Source organism: Ambystoma mexicanum, chromosome 2p (assembly GCF_040938575.1).
Source record: "Ambystoma mexicanum isolate Mex_15411 chromosome 2p, UKY_AmexF1_1, whole genome shotgun sequence".
Classification (NCBI taxonomy): Eukaryota; Metazoa; Chordata; class Amphibia; order Caudata; family Ambystomatidae; genus Ambystoma; species Ambystoma mexicanum.
Genome location: NC_090923.1, coordinates 511565973 through 511589377, shown reverse-complemented (window position 1 = coordinate 511589377; position 23405 = coordinate 511565973). Strand labels below are relative to the sequence as shown.

Sequence of the window (23405 nt, the reverse complement as noted above, 5' to 3'; positions counted from 1 at the left end):
CCCACCACAGTTTTTTTTTTTAGCTTTCACTGGATTGGTGATAAGGAGGTTATTGTCAATATCTGCCTACTCCATGAGCCTCTTTATTTGCGACTGGCAGATCGTTATGTTAAGACATTCAGCATCTAGAATGTACTTTACCAGTGTAAACATGATGGAATTTTTTAGGACCACCATCAAATACTTCCGGTATAATGATAGAGGTTTCCACTCATAAGTGGCATAAAGAGACAACATACCCAATTCCTGGCATAAACGGTAAATCAAGACAGTTTGGAGTACGCCAATAACTCATTTCCAGAACTTTCCCTCCATTTTTGACCACACCAATTCCGGTATGTAATCTCTCGTCTCTGCACCATACATCAGAATTGGTATAATGTTTTGTTGATAGAATGTGATTGCATGTAGCAATGAAAATTTCCCATATTTCGACTGCACAATTCTTGCTTGTGAAATCCCTGTCCGAATGTTATCATCAAGCTCTTGATAGTAATGCTTATCACTCAGACTGTTACTGATGGTGAGACCTAAATATTTATATTCAGAGACCCCTTTGAGCTTTACATCCTGTAGGTCCCATGATCTTGATTTCTTGTCCTGTTCCTTATTCATGCCTAGAACCAGTATTTTACATTTCGATTGATTGATTTTTAACAAGTTTGCATCAGCAAACTTGCTTAGGCATGAGAGAAGGGCACGCAATCCCCTGGGAGTTCTCGCCAACAACACAAGGTATTCAGCATAGAACAACCAGGGAATCGCCTAGCCTCCTAATCGGGGAGCATCCGATACAATCTTCATAAAGTCATGGCATATTTCAGAGAGGAAAAATGTAAACAGTGTGCCAATATACAACCCTGCTTCAATCCTCTCCATGTCTCGATCAGTTCCGATAGAGTGCCGTCCATAGATAGTCTAATTTGGACAGTAGTATTTGAGTGAAGTTGGTTTATCCAAAAAACTAGGTGATTCGGTCATTCGGCTCTAATTAACTTAATTTTTACTAGAGTCGAAGGCTGCCTGGAAATCTATAACGGCAAAATATACCGGTTGATTCTTCACATGTTCTTGCCTAATATTAAATTAAATGGAATAATCTTTTGCAAGGCGCTTAATACCGGAGACCATTATCTAAAAGTTTAAAAAACCTAAAAGAGGGTTGTGAAAGTTCAAAGGCCTGACAAGGTAAGCAATTTGTATTTCTATGGATAAAGTAGTGCCACTCACACTCATTATTATGGTTTCATATGCCCCACAGACCCCCCGTATCTGAAGAGAAGACACAGACACGTCTTACGGTGACGGGCTCCCGGCGGCTACTGCCTCACAGAGTCTCCCCTTTATTCTCTGTGCATGCGCGGCCCTGGTTATGGCTCACGCATGCGTACGGGGTGCATCACTCCGTAACACTCATGATGGATGAACGCAGTGCAGACCCGACTGCATGCTGGGGTCCCTCCCGACCTTTATTGGGGTCAGTACAGGCACCCGAGGGGTGAGGCGAGCAGGGTCCGCCGAAGGGGAGAGGAGCCTGTGGATGGAGCAGTGGGGCAGGTGTGGAGAGCTCTCTCTCCACATACAGTGAGCAGGTTCATCGGTCAACCCTTCCCGGTCTTGTGACAGAGTGCAAACAGAGCACTCAGATGCACAAGGTTAGCAGGTGTGAGGAAAGCCCAGTGAGCCTACAGCTGGTGCAAGTGTCCTCGAGCGGCACTGCATTCTGCACGCTGCTCCTTTCTATGGATGTTCACTGTCCATGTACTAACAGCAGAGTGGATGAAGAAAGAGAGTTTGGCCCGAAGTTGACCAATGGCACTGCAGCTTCTCACAATATATTTTCCTAATCCTGCAGCCGTCTAGAGCTCACAACACCACATAAATACACCTCAACTATTCGAGGATGTGAAAAAGAAATTTCAGATTTAAATGAAAGCATCCCAAGAAGACATCTATAAAGAACCCTATACCAATAAAGTTAGAACCAGCAATCGAACTCTAGGCGCAATGAAAAAAAAAAACTATTTGCGCCAATTAGTGTATGATTCCAGAAACTAAAGACCTCAGATCCACAGGCAATCAGAATAGCCATATGGCAACCACCTCAGACCACAAGTAGTCATCCAGCCCCACAACTGCATCTCCCCGGTCAACGCAATCCAGGAATCAGGTTCACAAAGACTCTACAAGTCATCTCTCCTCAGCTTCTACTGAGACCACACATGCAATCTCAAGATGATCCATCCTTGTTACTCTGTGGCCAGTGGTCAATTCAGGTCAAGCAGCAAACTCTTTCCGGCCCCCCTGAGAGACACTGACTGTCCAAATACTGACCAATCCACACTACCAGTCCCTAAGTAGTCAGATAAAGCAAGATATCAGACGGCAGCGCACTATTTTGCCTCATTTGCCAGGAAAGCCTTAGTTGTGCAAGAGCACAACAAGGAGGTACATTGTGAAAGGGCATCTATTCCCGGAAGACTTGCTGAAGCAAAGACCAAATATCTATCCCTGAAGATCAAATCAAGCGAAAGAAATACCTCCAGACCAGACCTTGAGACTTTGCACTGGCCTGCACCGACATGGAAGATAGGAATAGAAGGGTTAATGTTTGACTTTTTGGGATTCCGGAAAAATTTGAGCCACTTAAATGAATTTCCTTCATGGAATCTTGGATTACCAAACTGCTCTACTTTACCTTTGTTCCACATATAGAGAGCCACAATGTGCAAAGAATCAGAACCCTGGAAGGAACTCGTCGAGTAGACCCTGCTCATTAATTTACTGCCTTACTAGCCATTAACAGGCTCTTCTAATCCTACAAACAAGGAAACCTTGTCCCAGTGCCTTGGGTCTAGCGGAATGTCCAGAGTCGGCACTTTCAGTGTGTCTGCACAGTCTGATGCGGCAGCAACCAGCATTGCCTGGAGCCAATACAACTGGGGTACACTAAGCGAGAGTCTACAGAGATTTAAAGAAAATAATAAAGACTAAGGGCATACAGGGTGGTGTTAGCCATGACATAATTCTTTTTTTTTCACCAAGGAAGTTCCTCCTGGTGCTCTTCTAAATCGTCATCCCATTCATCCCTATTTCAGTATATAATTATTTCCCAAATGTTCTTACTTTACCACTTTTGTTTTGCTAGGGTTCTGCAACCTTCCAAAATACATGTAACATTTTCAACACTTCAGCTGCCATAAAATCCTATCCTGTCTTAGCTACCAACATCCATGCTTGAGACAGAGCTCACAGATTATTAACTGAAGACCCCTATGTACACAGGAAAGCACAGATCACGCGTGATAAAGATATCAGGATATAGTCCAACTGCTGCACTGGTGACTACGGAAAGATCTTGGAATTCTCTGCTTCGCAGATACTATACAAATTAACCTAAATAGATCATCATTTGAAGATTCATGACCTCATTAGAGGTATAGTGGTAAGAGTAAAAACATGAAGTATTTTAAATACCTCATATTTTTAAAATACCCAGGTACTGCACTGGGTACATATGGGTTATTTTCCCCAAGCAGCATTTTCTATGTACCCATCATGCCCTAAGTATCCCAGGAAATTCCAATCTAAAAGTAGGGGGCGTTTTAAAAGTAGGAGTTACAATTACCTGTATTAAGCTCCTCAGTAACAATGTTGAACCTACCAATTACCGCAGTTAATTGCAGCTGTGAAACTGTGTTCAAGGCACATTTTTAGTTTCTATCGTCATCCCTTGTGTGGGATAGAAAGGTGGTAATGCAGTGGTAACACTGTTAGCATGCAGTAAAGGTATTTTTTCCCCAACATTTTGTCATCAAAAGAGCTAAGTGAGAGCATGCTGAGGAATTTTCTTAGTTGGGTATTCATTTCTCGGGTAAACTGAGCTATCCTAAAGTCAAAAAATGTCTTGGCCAGGCAATGGTTTGAGCCATTTCTTAAAGAGTTTCTTAAAGCGTTTTATGCCAAATCATGTCGGTCCGGAATAAGTCAAGATACAAAAAAGATACAAAAAAGTCCAGCTTTCAAGGGAACCTCACACCAAGCAGTATGCACCAATGCAGCCTCTGAATGGAAGAGGCCCGGTTTCGCCATAAACTCTACAGCTAGACTGTTTTTGATTTAACCTCCCTGTCATTACGTGCTTTGCAATCTCCGAAATGTATGAAGGAAAGGCTAAATTAGGGACGCAGAAGAATGTGAATGTATTCACTAGAGTGACCACTGTACTCCTAAACTATAGTCCCCTTTCCACAGTAAGGCATCCATCCATCCCAGCTTTTCTTATCAGGATGTAAAGTGTAGCCGGGCAGATGGGAATGCACTCCCAAGAATTGCTGGAGGATGGCAGGCATTGCCGGTACAGTCCATGCTGCACATGTGCAATAGGCCCTAACAGAGGATACATCTCAAGTTAGGTTTTTGCTTTGCAAAAGGCTAAAGACATCTCCACATAGGGATGGCATCCCAAAAAGTACAGAGCAAAGAGGACTGGACTGAAATACAGTACACACTATGTTGAGCAACTTTTACCATTTTTGCCACGTTGACAAACTTGCCCCCCTACACTTTGTCCAAAGCCTATTATACATGCATAGACCACAGAGTACGTGCCCTTGGATTCTGTTTCTAAGGTATACACAATACAACCAGGATTTTTAATCCCCAATACACCATAGAAGGTTGGGTTTGGAAATGATATGGCTGAAAAAGGACAGGGCCCAGAATTAACAGAAATTTGGCTTTGAAAAGAGACCAAAAAGCACGGATTGTGTGGCTGAGTGGCAGAGAGATTGCATGGAAATATAATAGGATTTTATAGATTATAACTTGTAATAATAGACAATTACAAAAAACAATGTTAAGCCGAATGTCTGGCATTATGGGGTGAGTGGAACATGAGTATTGCATTAATGAAGATAGTGGATTTGATGTAGATTAAAGGGTATTGTATTATTGGTTTTACACATGCCTGACACCAGCACACTTGTTCACAGACAGAGAGGCAACACACACAACATGGTGCTGTTTTCTTTACATGAATTCACTAACATATATTTTTAATAAATATTTCCATGATTACATTAGGTTTTCGCTCCGGTGTGCGATAATTTCAGTCAGTGGGGTGTTTATTTCTTTCTTATTTTAATCGTTTTTTATAACACACTTAATACCTGAGTTTAGTTTCTAAGGAGGATCTGGGATTAGAGCCTCTGTTGCTCTGGTGGTCCCGTTGCCCCTGTGCTATCCTCCTGTTCACGTTGGCTAGCGTAGATCTGGGTTGTGCTGTAGCAATAATGTTGGAGGTTGAAGATCGGAGGCATGCGTGTTGTGATGGAGGTGGATAAGGAAGAGCCTTGCCCAACTAAGGCTGGAAGGAGTGCTGGCTAGAGTGCTGGAGGTGGGTGAAACATTCTGATTTTCCATTTTAAATGAACTTATTTTTCTTATTTTTGAAGTGCAGACAGTGAAAATACGGCATTGCGGTCCAGCAATTGTTGTCCAACCAGTTGAACTTAACTTTTTGTGAACCATTGTCGATACGTTTTCCAACTGATCAAATGTTTGAACAAGATGTGGGCCATCTCACTAAGAATGTTTCAAGAATCTAACCATGAACTGCTTATCATCTACACTAATGGCTCTTTATAGGTATTTGAGCAAAAGGCCACCCATGCTTTTCTTCCTTTAAGCAATTTTGTCGGGCACGAAACATGTGCTCCCTTTGAAAATAACGGGGGACAAAATGAAGTTATCGGTTTGCTGCGGTCTACTACACAGGGGAGTTTGGTGGGAGAAGCTATCTAGGAAAGAGGTGTCAGTGGGTTGTTGCATTTGTGCTAGTGGGTTTAACGGTCATGTTGGATGGACATGTTGTTGAGGAGAGGAGGCAGTGTGCTAGGGTGGCACTGTCAGAAGGACGGCCAAAGATGTGGAGAAGAAGACAGTTTACGGTGTGCAGACAGGGATCTTTGAGGATGCAGAGGAGCCTGGGTGTAAGGAATGGAAGGAGGGGTCGAAGGCATGAGTTGTTCCTTCCCCAGATGTTCTTTGATGATGCAGTGGATGGTGAGGTGACCCTTGACAGGCCCACTCTGTTTCGCCCTGCTGCTGGTTCTGTGCAGCCATGTCTCCACACCCCACCTCTACAGTCTTTTAGGAGATACATAGTGTTCCTTAAAGCATGCAATTGTTGTTTATAGATGCAGTTCGTTGTACATCCTTTGCATCTGGTCGCGTGGGGACGGGGAAGACCTGCAGGTGTGGGGCTCTTTTGCTTTCACCCAACAGTCCATGTTCAATATTAGAAGCCCTATCCTGATCGGTTTCTGCAAGCTCACTCACTTTCTGTTCCTGGTGCACTTTATCATCATGCTCAAGTTTGTCTGAAGGCTGTTCTGGCCCCTCTTCTTTCTCCCAGTTCATGACCTCATCCAGTGGCTTGGCCTGCATGCCACCTCCGAGATGTCTTCTAGTACAAGGTCTAGGGTACGGGCAGCTTGTTGTGCTAAAGAATATAGACATACATATGATAATGTCATGAATTACAGTTGGTGTAGTACAGTGTAAGTCACTGGAGATACACATATCTTTGGAGAAGGATAAAGGGTTGACGAGAGGGTGATTCCACTTTTTGGGAGAGTGGAAATGAGTCGAAATGAAGTTACATCCACACAAATAAGGGTGATTTGCCAAATATGGTCCTTGCAAAAAATACATTGGTTCCATAAAAATCAAGACGCATGTTTTTGGTAGCTCACTTCAAGAATGTGCCTGGGTAAAGTACACGTATATACAAAGTGTACTGGATGGAAATACTGGAAGAGGCAGGAACAAAACTCTGTATTGAATAGAAGATGGCTCTTGCTCAGTGCCACAGCATATTTCCTGGCATTTGGTTGGACAATCTACCATTCCTTCCCATGTCTTTTTCTTTTCAATATGGACATTTCACATGGCTTGACCATCTTACCAAAAACATCAGCTGTCTGCTTGTCATGATCTGCCCTGTGTAGAATCTGTTGGTTTCTGTTTAGAGCTTAGTTTCATCGAGTCTTGGCAAATACCCTAAGACTTGAACCTGCATTGCTGGGGAAACTGTGTAAGCTGTAAAGCAAGATGTGCACTATATCCCGAAACTGAGCAGTTAGAGCAGTATAATGAGCTGGGTGCTATATCTCTAAGAACACTGTGCCAGCTATAGAGCAAGTTGGGAGGTCTATCTCTGGATGGCACAGTGAGAGTTGCATAGCATGCTTGTGCTTTCTCCTTCAAACAACAGTTGGCACATCACAAGGTGAGAGGAGAATGTGACACTACATCCTTGAAGGCACATTGTTAGAGGCAATGCTAGCTGTGTTCTATATCACTGGGTGCAGCTATGCAGGCACTATGGGCCTCATTGCAACCTTGCCAGTCCGGAAACAATGGTGCGGGTAAGCTTACCGGCACCATTGTTTCCGGGCCGGCAAATACAAGTCTGGTGGGCAGGTGCCCTTCCGCCCGGCAGGTCTGACCTTCTGTGCGTACTGGCACCCGCCCACATACTTTCACTGAAGCACTGGCTACATTATTACCGGTGCCAGTATTTCCGTGCTCCCCATTCCCATATGTCCTATGGGACTCTATGGGAATGGGGAAGAGCATTTTACCAGCGCCTGACTTTCCAGCCACCAGGGTTGTAATACCCTGGTGTTACTGGCAAGCCAAGTCCTGGTAACTGTTTACGGATCTGGCAGCAACCTGCCAGTTTTACCGGCACAGTTACCGCTGGACCCGTAATGATATCTCTGTAGGTATTGTGTGAAGGTTGAATACATAGCACCCCCTACCCATTCCAGCTTCTCTGCTACCCCTGCACTCTACATGTAACCACCTAGGTGTGTCTCCTTGGTACATTGCTGTGTTGCTTGCAAGCTAGGTTTTTGCTTCAGACATACATACATACATACATACATACATACATACATACATACATACATACATACATACATACATACACACATACACACACTGAGACAATATTCACCTGGATATAGAGTGAAGAGCAAGTTGGGAGCAGTGTGTGGTGAATGTTGTAACCCTGTGAATGAAAAGCGGATGCAAATTGTCCTGGGAACTATACCCTGGAGAGTGAAAAGTATAGAAAGAAGATTTCTAGCCGCTATAATCCTCATATTGAGAATGAAAGCACAAAGGGAGCTAAGCACCATACCCAGTTAGCGGGATACTGGCTCCCTTGGAGGGACGGTGTTGCTGGGACATTGTTAGTCTCCTACGTTTCCTGTGCAGTAGAACAAGAAGCCTGCCTAGCACTATAACCTAATACTGATACACTGAACAATAAGGAGGCTGGACCCAATAACCTTTGTTGTTATGTGTGTTTTTATGATCAACACAGGGTGCATATTTTTGACAGGTGAAGCAACAATAGGTCCAGTTTCCCTGCAACCTTTGGCAACGTAGGAGAGTTCCAACATTGTAAGTGTGCGAGTGGATACTAATGATGACCTTCAACAGCCTTAGCTAGTTCCCCTATACTACTAACATGCAGCCTTAATCTATATGTCAGGTTTTAAGTACCTACACTACTGTATATTGTCAGTACTCATAAAAATAGCTTTCATCATATGGTCATTCACTTTATTGGGACCCCTATTCTGTATCTTGTTAAATGACCAAACTAGGAAAAAAGGTTCTATCATGCAAAACCTTTGTTTTTCAGTCATTGCCTCTATAGGTGTTGTTGGTTTTATCATAAATGTGTGCAAGCGCAGTGTGTTGGAGAAGGTAGTGTTAGCAGCAAGCTTTACGTAGCTCCTGGAGTGTTTTCTTTGTGGCTATTGACTTGGAGGAGGAGCTATCATCACTCCAAATACTCAATACTGGCGCAGAGCGTAGCGCAGTGTGTGAAGCCGTGTGTTGGGAGAAGGCAGTGTTGGCAGCAAACTTTACGCAGCTACTGACTTGGAGGAGGAACTACCATCAATCCAAATACTCGGCACCGGCGCAGAGTGTGGCACGGTGAGTGAAGTAGTGTGTTGGGAGTGTTTGGACAATTGGGAATTTGGAAGCTGGAAGTCGGGCTCCCATTTCGGCTTCACTAAACATTTTGCTACAGCGTCGCTGGACACCGAGCACTACACGACGGTGCTGAGAAAAACTGATCAATCTGGAGCCTGCAGTAAATAAGCAAAGAAACATAAAACATCCGTGACCCAGAGTGCACGTGTTATGCAGTCGCAATAAGCAACAGTTACATACATTAAGAAATAAACAAGCGAGTACAGGAGGGGGTCATGACCGAAACTCGGAGCATGACAAACACATTACTGGCTATTGATCCACCTCCACGGGAAAAGGCAAAGACAACTCTAAATGAAAATAGCATCAGAACAACAAATGTGGGACTTGAGACTGGAATGTCGAATAGCACAAATGTGAATAACTTTGAAAGAACCAATGCAGCAAGAAGGAAACAAATTGGTAGCAAGTCTCGTGTACAAAGTGAAAGGATCACAATTTTTTTCCCAATAGTCATGCTAGTACCGCCTTCATGTCCAGCAGCACTTGCAGTTTCACCCATTTCAACGACAAACATAGACTACAATAATTCGCTATTAAGCATGTGTCTGCACTTGTGTAGAGCATTGATGGGAGGACTGGAGGCAAATTCAATGATTCTGACACAAATACTAAGTACAAATCTTTCATCTACCCCCAATCTGGTAGCTATTGCCCAACTGTGTTGGATGTATCAGTGCCTACTACTATTGATAACACCACTGACACTTCAGATGATTTTACAGACCAGCGTCAAGCAAGTTTTAACCCAAGTTTGAATACTGTGGCGATAAACGTTGATGCAATTTTTGGGCTGTGCTCGTCTATGGCAAATGAGCAGAAGACCATGAAGCAAATATTGGCTAGAGTGGGGAACATAATTTTGATGAAAAGTGGCAAGGAGCTGGAGCAAATTAAAGACGGCATCCCTGAAAGATACCATCGCAATGCTACTGGGAATTCAGAATAAGAATCCAGTATGTTAGATTCGCCACCCTCTATAATATCTGATGGCCCGGCGAAACGACAACAATCAGTTCTCCTTGATTATAGCTGCCTGAGGGATAACCCAGAAATACAACAAATTACAAGTTTTGTAACAGTGCCCCTTGTACCTTTGGAAATATTATGAGAAAATAAAATGTAATCAGAAGACTACCGAAACAGCAGCACTTAAGAATAAGTTACCAACAAAGACACCAGTAAAAGCGGGATCATTGGCAATTATTACCCACAGATTGCCGGTTGGGAAGGTTAATGCGGAGCCACAGGGTTTGCCCATAAGCAAACATAAACAACAGACGGTATATGGTCAGACTGGAGAGTTAGATAAATGGCTCCAGTTTCCAGAAATGGACACAATGGCAAATGCAGGTGAGGAAGGAAATGGAAACAAGGGAGGTGAACAAGAGAGGGGGTTGAGCATTTGAAACCAGAAATGGCAGGTTACTGCTGGAATTCGATTGAATTGTCCCAAGCAGGTTGGATGCGCTCAAGTACCATCCTCTCTCCCCGACCTCCCTGATCAAAGCTCTTTAGAAATTGTAAGTTATCTCTGAGACCATAATCTGCAGCCGCAAATAATGTCTGCTCAAACTAGGCCATTGGGAATTGAGAAATTCAAGGATCACGAGTGCGTCACTAGGTATTATGCCCCTGACATACGAGAAACTAAGCTTAAGGTGATGAAGAGTATTTCACTCAGCATACATATTGAAGAATTGGAACCAACAAGTAATAGCCCTTTTCTTAATAGAGGCAATTTAATGCACTTGTTCCATCGTGTGTTGGTGCTCTGAGACTCCTGGTGCTGCAGGACATTAAAAAAGTGAAACTGCCCTCACTGTATAGCCAGAGAAAGTAGTAGTTACATTTGTAAGTCTGCTTGTAGTAGAAACATTATTATCTTCAGCCGAGGAATTGCGGGCCATGGTTTTTATCATAGAGGTACAACAGAGTGATACAAAGAGGGTAGATTCAGGACACCACTATATACTACGGAAGGTAAAAAGGGACAACCAGCCAGGGGGATCCTTGGAGGAATAAAAAAGCAAGTTGTAAACTGGGAAAAGGCAAGGACTCTGTTACAGATGCAGACAACTAGAAATTAGATTCCAGTGCTAGAAGGCCCAGCGGTTGACTACCTGAGTTTGATATAAGCCTTTAAGTACTTTCCTCGATCACTCGAGGTTGCAGATCTTTTACCTTCTATGCTGAGGGCACAGATGCCTTGAACTCTGTTGAAATCTTTATACTGCAGGAAACCTGGCTATTGACTACCATACAGATGGACAGGTATCAGATATTTGTTCTACCGGCAACCCAATCTAATATAGGAAAACCTAAGGAGGTGCGGGGGGCTATGTATCGTGGTGAAAAATCATCTAAATGCGAAATGATATGATTTAGATATGGACTGTACTGGCTGTTTTCGTATGGAGCTTAGTAGCCTGTTGAAAGTTAACAAGAGCATATTAGTTGTGAATATATATGATCTGCCTGAAGGTGGTGGTACTAAGTAACTGTGAGTGTGTGTAGAAAAGCACCTGCTAGTATGGAAAGAAAAAAAAAACCCAAGCAGGGAAATCCTGGTATCAGGAGACATTAATGCACACTGCATTTCAGTAGAGAATGAATGGTGGATCGATGATGGTCTGGTGTCAACTGAAGGATCCATTCCTGTATTTACACAACATATCTATGAGTCACTCCAAAAGGGACATAGATGGACAGAATTACTACGTAACTTTCAATTGGAGCCACTCGTTCTGAGCACAAATGAGAACCTTCTTGAAGTAGTGGCTTGGACGAGGGGAAGATACTCTTAGTGTTAAGACTGTATATTCACTACTGTTATGCTGTGCAAGTCTATGGGCCTCATTCCGACCCTGGCGTTAACCAAGGCGCTATTTACTGGTATCAGTAAAAAACTCCAGGCTAGCAAGTGAATTATATGGTTCAGACCAGTGAGGAGGAAAAATTCAACATACTACTTAAGTTGAAACCCTCTCGTGCCCCAGGACCAGACAGCTTATCGAAAGTCGTCCTAAGGAATAGTCCTTATTATTGGGCGATATTCTTAAATGCCATGTATGCCGATATTATAGCTGTGGGGCTATACTTGAGCTGGTGTAATTCCATATTGATACTAGTCTATAATAAATGAGATTGTGCCCAGACACGCAATTTTAGGCTGTTCTCAATGTTGGATACAAGGTTGTTGCCACCATCCTGCTGCAGATGTTAACCAGCTGCGCTGAGAAAAAAAGGTTATTGAGACCCCTGCAGCTTAGTTTCAGAAAAGGCTGCTCAGGCACTATGTGGGCACTCTGTTGGCAGCAGATGTTTTGGGGGGCCAGGACAGGGCACTGTACCTGTTTTGTTGATTATACAACAGCCTTCAAATGTGTTGTAACATCAATTTTCTGGACCAAACTCGAAGGCTGGGGTATCAATAAACATTTGTTGCACTGTATTAGAATACTCTACACTGATGCTACAGTTTGTCTTAGATTGTCCCAAGAAGGTGCAGTCACTGCGCCCATGCGCGCAAATATAGGACTCACGCAGGGGTTTGTTTTGGCACCCCACTTCTTTAACCTCTATGTGGCGGACATGGGTGAGGCATTGACTGTGTGTGGCAGTTTCCCGACACGAATTGGTGCGAGGGCAGTGCCATCAATCGCATATGCAGATGAAACGGTCTTGTTGTACCATACTCCGGTGGGTCTGCAGTGATCCATGGACACACTGGCCCAATGCGCGGAGGTGAATCAACTATGGATTAATCATAGCAAAACCAAGGTTGTACAACTGCAGGTTAAAGGACGCCATACTTCTGGGTATAGGTGGCATATTGGTGAGGTAAAGTTGGAAGTAGTGGATAACTACTTATATTTGGGATTGCGTTTTATGATGCCCGAGTCCCGCAAAATAAAAGATGTATATAACACTGAAAGACACTCGTAGATGGCAGGTAGTAAAGGGCTAGATAAACAGAGGTAGTGGTAGCTCTGTACAGGGCCTTTTAGAGGTCTATCTAAAGTCATTTTTGCCATGTATTTTGGATGGGACTGAAATACTTACGGAAAAGCAGGTGGGATGGCTTGACACCCTAGATGGAAAAATATTGAGATTTCTGCTAAACCTCCCAGTAGGAGTACCAGTCGGAGCTTTAAGATTGGAGTTGTCCCTTTATACGAGGTGGCAGCTTGGTCGATGCAAATTGCTAATGAATATAAAACAATCCAAGCAGACGCAATCTTCAGCCAGTATGTTGCCCATGTTTGCCGCGCATGTGTGCTTTCGAAAGAGAAATTTGGCACAACTTGATTCGATAAATACGGTTCAAGATCATCTGACAAACATTGGTTTAGAGATAGCGGATATGAACAGTGCTGGCTATTGTGAAGATACAGTCGCTTAGCTGGGACTGGGTAAGGACTGCCGATAGCTTAACAAGTAAAAGACGATATCAAGAATTTAGGTCACAGGGTTTTATACTGATGAGACCACGCAGTTACCTAACAGAAATATGTACACAACAATGGTGGCGCTTTATCCTGTACCTACTGTTAAATGTGTTACCAATCCTGGAATATACAGGGGCCTGGATAAGTATACCTTTAGAACATAGGTTATGCCGATTATGCAGCCAATAAATGTTAACCAGTCATCACATACTGACAAGCTGTACGTTTGTACATCGATACTACTTAGATAGCTGCAATAGGTTTTGTGTGTCTACCGAAAGTAAAGAAAAATACACATTCTGGGCAACTATAATGAGTGATGAGTCTTTAGTAATTGCAGCGGCTGCAATGCACATTTGGGATAAAATACTGCCACTACTAAAACGAGACGTTCTTACTTTAACTATACTCATGGGATGATATCATGAGAAGTCTGAAATGTGGTTACTTGTATGGAAAACTTGCACAAGCTAGTATGTTATGTGTATGTATTTGGATGCTGTGGTAATTTGAAATGAAATTACTTATGTGAAATGACATGTATGTTTTTATTCTTGTTTTATTGTAGTGTGTTTTAAATTGTTTTGTACATGCAAAAGGTCATATTCATTATCCAAAAGCATTTTGAATAAAAAAAAGAATTAAAAAAAAATAAATGTGTGGAAACACACACACAATCTACTCTTCGTGGTTGCTGCGGTAGAGGGGCAGACTTGAAGCATCTGGTCAGGATACTGCAGGGCAGTACTGGAGAGTAAATAATGGGGTATAGAAAAAATCCAGCGATTGATGGAGTTACTGAAGTGGAGAAATGGCCCCCATCACTTTCCAACTTACATCATACAATCTTGCTCATGCCAATATCCCCCAATTTGAATAAATAAATGTTTTGTTATCAGTAATATTGGTGAGCCAACACATGAAATTACCAAGTCACACCCGGTTAGAAAATGACAAAGTGCCCAACTAAATTAGGTTCCATTCACTGTATGTTTGTATTAGTATGTATTGATTTATGAATTGATTTCGCCACCGTGCTGTACATTAATAGGTGGTACAAACCATATGCACTCAGAATTAGATGAGGAAGAAAGAAGAGAGGAACGGCTTTGAGATAGAGAGTAGCAGATTCTCTTAGAGGTAGTGCAAATCATTGATGTAAAATGCAATATGGTTATTGGCCTCATCAATTTCAGTGGCATCCATTCCAAGGTGCAATTTATCAGTTTGTTTCCTTTTTTTGCAGGAGAATGTGTGCGTGGATCCGATGGATGCAATGGAAATCCCTACACTCGAATAATTTACGAATACAGGTATAGTATCTTAATCTCTTTTTTTCAGCACCAGTGAGTATTCAGAGGAGAGCATTGCTTTAACAAATGTAAGAGCCATCAGACCCAATCTCAAGACACTAGCAAACATTTTAAAGAAGATTTGTCTCCATCAATATTTTCCCTTTGTCATTTTCAGAAATCTATTTCATAACTGCTACAGTGTGAATTAAGCAGAACATAAAAGTATAGGATTAAAAGGAAAATATGTCCATGAACTGATCTTTGGACATTTCAGGGGGCTAGGCTTTCACAACACGTAGGTCAGGATCCTAGTGATTTCTAAGAGAAGTCAAAATGTGGGTCACAGGAAGCTTTCAGTAAACAGAAATTCTGTACTGAATTTCATATCTAGTAAATGGAGTATAACAATCTATTGTTAGCATACTTTTTGCTAATGCATTTCATGATCAGCTGCATATATTTATTTTGCTGCTGACAAATGCAGTGACTCAATAACACTATCTAAAAGCCACGAATTAAACCATTTAATTTGCAACATTGAAGAGCGAAGGATGAAAAAACAGTTAACCGATCAGAGCCATGGGCAATTGCCCGGACCTCCCCCTCATGTTTGCCTGCCATGCTATTACAGAAGGCGAGACACCAAATGTAAACCATATTTGAACCCACCACAATAAGGGAAGTCCATACCCAACGGCTTAGTGGACAATCAACCCTAAAAATGTTTCGTCTTCACTGTGCATCAACAATGAGGTGTACCTTTGGACTCGAGGGACAGGTTGCACTGGTGTACATCTGTGCATACCGTTGCCACTTAGGTAAACTTTGTTGGATGAAAATGTTTTGAATTAGTCATAACTGGTCGTAGTTACTCAGCGTTTTGATTCCATCATGTGTCTGCCTGTTGTGCCAGAACAAAGGGAAACAACAAAACTGAAGGGGATGAGGCCCAACAAATGGAGCTAGAATCCATCTGATCTGCACATCCTTGTTTTTGCACCTTCGTTTATTAAGTCATAATTCACCAACAAACATAAAACTGCGGAGTAGCTTTTGCCTACAGTATGGCGTAAGATTCAGCACGTGTTCATTCGAGAATTAGTATTAGCATCATTTTCAGAACATTGGGTGCAGCCACCAATCAGAATGGTCTATTAGGTCTCTCCAGGCTGCAGCACCATTTTGAACTTTTGATGCTGCTCCAGGTATTGCTACTCTGCTCAGGTGTGCCTTTCCTTGCTTCTCCTTGCTGCGTGAGCCTCCCTGGCTTCACTTCTCTCATTCCCTGTGTCAGCATGACTTTCCACATGCAACCAATGTCATACCAATGTGTCCCATGGAAAAGGTGCATACATCTTTTTGGCTTTTCTCTATTTTTCTGGGGTGGGCAAAGACCTAGACAGGAGCTAAAAGCTTTAGCATGCCCAGGGGAATATGACAGGGTTTAGGGGCTCTATAAACTTTTTAACAGCCCTTGCTTTGTTAAGTCAAGCTTCCAGACATATAATGTCTGACATTACCCCTCATCAGGGTGTGAATGCTTACCTAGACCAGCAATTACATTTTTACCAATATTTGGCATAAAACCTCTGATTTTAGCAATGGTTTTTGGGACCAAACTGTGTAACAAAGCACCACTGAATTCCATTATCCTTTATCTTTTCGTCTCACGTTTCAATGATATGATATGATATGATATGATATGGTATTTATAACGGGCCTATACACAAGTGTTTCAAGGCGTGACGAGGCAGGGGGGGGAAACAAGGGGAGACATACAACGATCCGACTAGGCCAGGTGTCATTCAGATCGCGCAAGTGCAAGGGAGGAGGGGAAAGGGAGAAGTGCAAGGGGAAAGGGAGAGGGGAAAGTGCAGTACAGAGTAATAGCATACAGGAAAGTAACAAGGGCCAGCCAGTGGCAGTGCGAGTAAGTGCAGATAAGTGCTGGGAAGGAGGGGCTGTAAGGATACAGACAGGATACAGAGTGAGAGTGTATGACTGTGTTGCTCGGCAGCGGTGGGTGTTGAACGCAGGTGCTGGGCTAGGTGCTGGGCTAGTGGTCCGTGTCCTGGTCCAGACCTAGGGCTAGGACTGCTGTTGAGGTGCTTAGTGGAGGCGTGTGTTGTAGCTTCCTGCCTCTAGCCCCCAGTAGTGCCCCCAACTTCCTGCGGTGCCCGAGTGTTTTAGTGCACCGCCCGTTGTTCCAACCACGTACCTCATGAACACCATTTGTCCTGGCTATCTGAGTGTTTGTGTCGGAAGCGGCCTCACTGTGTGTTTAGTGGAAAGCGAGGTGCGGCTTGATACAGGGAGGCAAGGAGGAAAGGAGGCTCTCTGCATAGCTGACCTGTAAAACACCAATTAGTGGCCTACTGTATTTGGCCTCAGGTATCCCGCCGGTACCCCACACCCACCCTCTCTGACCTACCCACTCACCACTGCGCTGTCGTTGCACCGGCCGGGAGAACAGCGAGACCAGAGCAGGAGTGACAGCGAGGAGTGGGAGTGTGGAGGTGGGATCAGGTGGGGTTAGTATCCCTGATATCCCTGATAACCGTTCCCCTAGGGTACTGGAAAACAGACAGTAGGGGTGTGTGGGGAATTGGAGGGGTACAGGGCAGTTGGCACGTGAACTGTACTGACCGTCGACACACCCAGCATTGGTCCTGGAAGTGACCGTTCTGGGGTGGTGCACCGAGTAGTACTGCTATCATTGAAGTAGGACTCTGACAAAGAAATTTCCTACGGATTGTGTTGTCACGTTGTGGACATGCAGCGGGGGAAAAGAGTTCCCCAGTCGAATTACAACTTGCGGAAAGGCAAGACACCACCATTGAAAGAAGGCAAGGAGAACAATAAGAAAGGCAAAAAATGCAAGAAGAATTCAATAAATCCAGTGCCTGTGGCACAAGGAGCTATTACAGACTTTTATGGTGTGAATCCACCACCGGAAATAAATTCAACAATAAATGAGGAAACAGCTGTACCAGGCATTAATGGCAGCATCTCACTAAATTCCACGAATTTTGAGGATATTGATAACAACTCATTACTTGACCTCTGTCTGAGTATTCAGAGAGGTATGGCATCGCAGAATCCACAGAGGGCAGCTAACAATTTAACTCATCAAAAAGAAAGCATCAGTACAACATTGGAGGTATTTAATTATGAGGCCAGTTGTGGTCACCTATCTGCTTCTCCAAATCTAGCGATGGCCTCCATGGAGGATGGCCCTGAAAACGAGGTTGAAGAGGATAACAGCCCGCACGCCAAAATTACGGCAATAACCAAGCTCCAATCGTCAGTAGCCTCTTTACAATTTGCACTTAAAATACTCTTGCAAATGTCAGGGCGTATATTGACAAATACTAACACCATTACGAGGGCATTGGAGCTTAAGGACTTCCCTCGTGACGAGGTGGAAGCGAACCTTTCGGATGCAATTCATATTGTGGAAGAGATGGAAGAGCCGGATAAGATTATTGAAGAAGCTGCCGAGCATCCTGTCCCTAAGGACAACGCCCTAGTTGAGGAACTTTCAGTAGCAAATGTAGAAGATCAAGAGATTGCACAAAGTCCTGGGACCTTTCCCACACGACAACAACGTAGACTAGCCAAAAGGGCACTCAAAAATAAGAAAGTATCAACGAACGCCCCACTCCCTATCGTGAGACCTCAATCAGCCCCGGAATCTCGCTCTAAAAAAGCCAGAAAAAGAATGGCACGAGCTGCAGCTCGAGCTATAAAAGCAAAGGGGCCTTTGTCAGACTGGCTAGTACCGGGAGAGAAGTCTAGTGTGGTGGATCTAGATGAAGTCTCACGGGTGGACTCTGAGCAAGACCTAGACTACAGTGCTACATTATTTCCTGAAGATCCCATAGGGCCAGGCGGAACAGGAGAAACACCTGAGCCAACACGGCCCGTACAAAAGAAGCTCAGATGAGGAATGTAATCTGAGTCACATCTGCTACATCAAGAACCTCTATCCTAGTGGAAAAAATCCCTGGTTGTCGCGATCAGAATTTTTAACTAGACTCCACTATATTCTTCAACTTCGAGTTATGAAATCTGATGACTTCTTGTTTATTGAACCCCTACAGGTCCCTAACTCCCATGTCTCTGCCATACATTGTACTTTCTTGGCTTCTGCACAAATGATTAGAAAATTTAAAGAAGAACTGATAGCGGTAGATATTGCCATTGATGTTGATCCACAGGAGAGGGACTCAAATGAGGAAACTGAGACCACTGAGACCACTGATATACAAGCCCCCTTGGCCAATCTGGTGGCACTGGAAAATTCGGCGATGACTGAAATACAGCAAGCTCTTAAAACATTGTTGGAAGCTCTCCCGCGAATCACACAGAACCATTGAAGCTTTTCTCTTATTTCGTGGAACTGTCGAGGCTTTGTCCATCTCCTGAGGCCAGAGGGATCAGTGGACTTGCTGTCTAAGCATAGTTGCATATGTCTCCAGGAAACATGGACACTGAATCCACTATTGCTGGATGGTTTTGTAGTATATCAGTCACTTGCCAAAAGAGGGGACAAGGGTCGCCCATATGGGGGTTTACTCACGGGGACGGTCAACTCTCGGAAGATTCAGTCCAAAGCCGCTGATTACCTTTTGGCGGTTGAGGTGGACTATCCAAATGAAAATGGGCAAAGTAGATTCTTATTGATTAACCTCTATAATCCCCCTGGAGCGTTGTCAAGAGAACCACTACAAGAGGCTATTCATGAGTTATTGTCATCTTGGACACAAAGGTCTGGTAATTTAGCAGTAGTGGTTATGGGGTATTTTAATTGCCATATGAGGGGCGATCAACTGGTTTCTCCTAACCCCGTCCTGAGCGAAATATGCTTGATGTCTCATGGGAAAAGGGAGAGCGAAGGGTTAGGGTGGTTATAACTGTTTGAGACCTGGGAATTAACCATGATTAATGGTCGAACATTAGGTGACCGGCCTAGGGAAACACACATGGTCCAATGGCACATCATTTAGCACTTTGGACTATATATTTATGTGCCCCGAAATGCAGTCCATAGTTACTGACATGAGGGTTATACCCAATAATTGGAGCGACCATGCGTTACTTCTTTGCTCTCTCCGTCTCCCTCTCCCCTCCGCCACTCATTTGAACATTGGCAATATTCAAACTAATTGCGCAGGATCCAGAATAGTATGGTCGGAGAGAAACATTAGAGTGGCTACAGAAGCACTTTCATCTCCCGCCCAGGGGTCTCTTCCTCATTTCGAACAGATGACCGCAAATGAAATAGAAGAATGGATCCTGGGATTCTCGGGTCTCCATGCCACCATAAAAAAAAGTCACATGATAAAACTGGGAGGTTCTACTCCCCCTTATAATAAGGGTATATGTGACGCCAAGAGAGGGCTAAGAGCAGAGTTGCGGGGTCTTAAGCACTTGCATATAGTGGGAGCCACCTATTACGACAAAGTCAGAAAAGCCAAAAATAAATACAGAGCTTGTATTAGGAACATTAGAACAATAGAGAGGAATATCAGAAATCAAAAGCTTGTTAAAACCATTTGCTCTGGAAACTCGCGTAATATATGGCTACTATTAAATGAGAACAGAGAGAAGGTCAAGGGCCACTTAGATAACCCCATTGGTGAGGAAACATGGGTAAAATTTGTATTAGATCGTAATTCTGGAGAGGTGGATGATCCAATTACATCAGTAGCGAAGGTTCCCTTTCCTCCGCCCCTTGATGTCTCGGAAGAGGCCATATTTAATAAAATAGCCACCTTGAAAGCTTCCAGAGCTCCTGGCCCCAATGGGTTGGCCAATGCAGTTATTAAGAACCACTCTGCTTTTTGGGCACACCTCCTCTCTATACTTTTCAAAAAGGTCTTAGCCCAGGGGACGACTCCCCGCTCATGGCAAACGGCTATATTGGTGCCGGTGTTCAAAAAGGGTAGCCGCATGGATCCAAATAACTATAGGCTCCTCTCCATGCTTGATACCACGGGAAAACTTTTTTCAGCACTTTTGCTTATGGAGCTGCAGAATTGGGTAGAACACACCAGCATTCTTAGCAAATTCCAATGTGGTTTTCGCCGTGGCTTCTCTACCACGCACAATCTGTGGGTGATGGATACGCTCCGAACGCGGGCGCTTAGCAAGGGACAGCCCCCGCCCTATGCACTATACATTGACTTCAAGGCTGCCTTTGACTCCATCCCAAGAGTTAGGCTGTGGACTAAGCTAGAAGCAATGGGTTGTCCACCAGGTCTCCTCCACTATCTAAGACAGTTACATTATAATACCACGGTGTGCCTCAGATTAAACCAAGAGGGCACTATGACTAGACAGGTGAGACAGAACAGGGGGGTAAAACAGGGATGTGTAACAGCACCCCTAGTGTATAATCTATACGTTTATGATATCCCATTTGCACTGGCCGAGGCAAATAACTGCCCACCCAAAATGGGGGAAGCACCGTTCACAGTCTTAGCATATGCAGACGACCTGGTCATCTTTGATAACACTATAGCTGGTATTAGGCGCTCTGCGGTGACTCTATGGGAATATGCTAAGATCAATGGTTTGTCGATCAACCTAGACAAGACAAAGGTGATCAGATTTACGAAGAAAAGAGTATCCCAAGTTGAGCTCTGGGTGTATAATAACAATATACTATATTCCCCTTCCTATCGGTATCTAGGTGTTGAAATTGAACCTCTGGGCGATTATTCCCTGTGCAGACATGGGCGAATAACTAGGGCGCAGCAAGTAACAGCCTTAATTGCGTCATTCACCTGCAAGCAGGCCGGTTTTACCCTATGGGGGACGAGACACTTATACATTCAAGTGTTTGCGCCCATGATTACGTATGGGCTAGAAGCCCTTACTTCATTCGACCTGGCCTGGTTGGAAGTGATGGAGGGAAAATTTTGGCGATGTATTCTGGGATTACCTCCAAGTGTCCCTATGGCCCTGATTAGGCTTGAGCTGGGTCTTCCTTCACTCAAAGCACTGGTACTTAAAAAGAGGGCGGGCTTCTATCTCAAGATGAAGAGCAGTTCTCCTAACCCGTTATTGGCTATCATACATCAAGAAGTGAGTAAAAAGGATACCACTTCCCCCCTCCAGAAAGATATGATCAAATTTCTCAGAGACATAGGTTGGACTCATAGAGGGGCAACTGTTTCCCAGGACGTTTTAACAGCGCTTGGTAAAAAGGTAGACCTCTGGGACTGGTTGGAGAACTTCTCACACTTGAGTAGTTTATAGTCATGTGCTTTTGTTAAATATAGACTCTATAATTTTATGAAACCTCAAGCCTATTTGTACCTCTGCCCCTCCATAAGGCTCAGACGGTTTATTACTCTATTCCGCTTGGAGCAATTACCGACTTTGTATAATTTAGGAGCCAGGAAAAAGATCTCTACTGCTGAGCGAGTATGTCGTTTATGTAACCTCCCTGAATGCCTGGAGACCGCCAAGCATCTACTAACCGAGTGCTCTGTATTGGGACCCTCAATTACCAAATATCTTGGGGAATTTGTGCACGACCTGCAAACTATATGTGAAAGACAATTCTGGCTTTATTGTACTAATACTTCTAACATGCATCTTTATATTGCATTGTATAATGTATGGCTACAGATCGAAAAAGTTATGGGCGCCTTGATTTAAAATGTCCTAACAGGAAGGTTTTATTAATATTCGAGTGACTCTGATCGGCAAGAGGTAATTCTTCTCCTACACAGCTAATGGGTATAGAGGCATGATGTCTCTGGTAGGGGTGTATAACTCCTGCATAACCATCACAATGTGTGTGCTAACATGTAGCCAAGGATAACTGGCTATATAGCATTTTGTATTTTACTTTGCTTTCTCTTTGAAGTAATTTTGATGTTTGTAAAGGAACTATGTATTGATGTATATATTTATTTTCATATTTGTAAAGAGCTTATTTTTCTATGTAATTTGTAATATGTGTAAAGTTTGAATTACTTTCAATCTGTATCACATTAAAGTATTATTATTATTAAAGTAGTGCAGGGGGTGCCATGGAGGCAGTGCAGGGTAGAGTGGCTGGGCCAAGGACCGAGAAGGTGATTGGCCCAGTTGCAGATTCAGTGCAGTTTAGTAACTTTAGCAGGGGAGAGGGGGAGAGAAAGCGGAGGCGAAGAGGAAGGTTTTGAGGTGCTTCAGGAACCGGAGATGGTTCTCCTCAAGTTTCAGGGGGGCAGGAAGGCTGTTACAGAGGGAGACCCCTGCAGCGGAGAGAGATCTGCCACCAACTCGTTGTTTGGAAAAGCGGCGTGATAGAGATGTGCAGTCAAAGCTAATTTTGACCAGGTATCATTATCTTGTGGTGATAGTTCGAGGTTGTGTCTATTATGCCAGTAGAACCTACACCAGCTCTCATCACTCATCATCATGAGCTTTGCATCCAGTGTACTGCTCTTAAATGGATTTGCTCCTTTCGTACAATTAGGGGTCAACAAATCATAATTGGTCCATTTTATTCCCACTTTTCCTCTTTGCCCTGTGGAGTCCAAGGGTCGGCCTTGTCACCAAACATTTTCAATATATA

The 23405-nt window shown here is 43.6% G+C and overlaps 1 protein-coding gene across 4 annotated transcripts in view; it reads left to right on the top strand.

Moving 5' to 3' along the window:
- HRH1 (histamine receptor H1) overlaps positions 1-23405 on the top strand; it is a 1870597-nt gene that overhangs the window by 1747122 nt on the left and 100070 nt on the right. For all 4 annotated transcript variants that reach the window (XM_069643929.1, XM_069643927.1, XM_069643928.1 and 1 more), the window contains one exon: positions 14779-14845. The gene's annotated coding sequence lies outside the window, so the exon portion shown is untranslated. The remainder of the gene's footprint in view (positions 1-14778; positions 14846-23405) is intronic.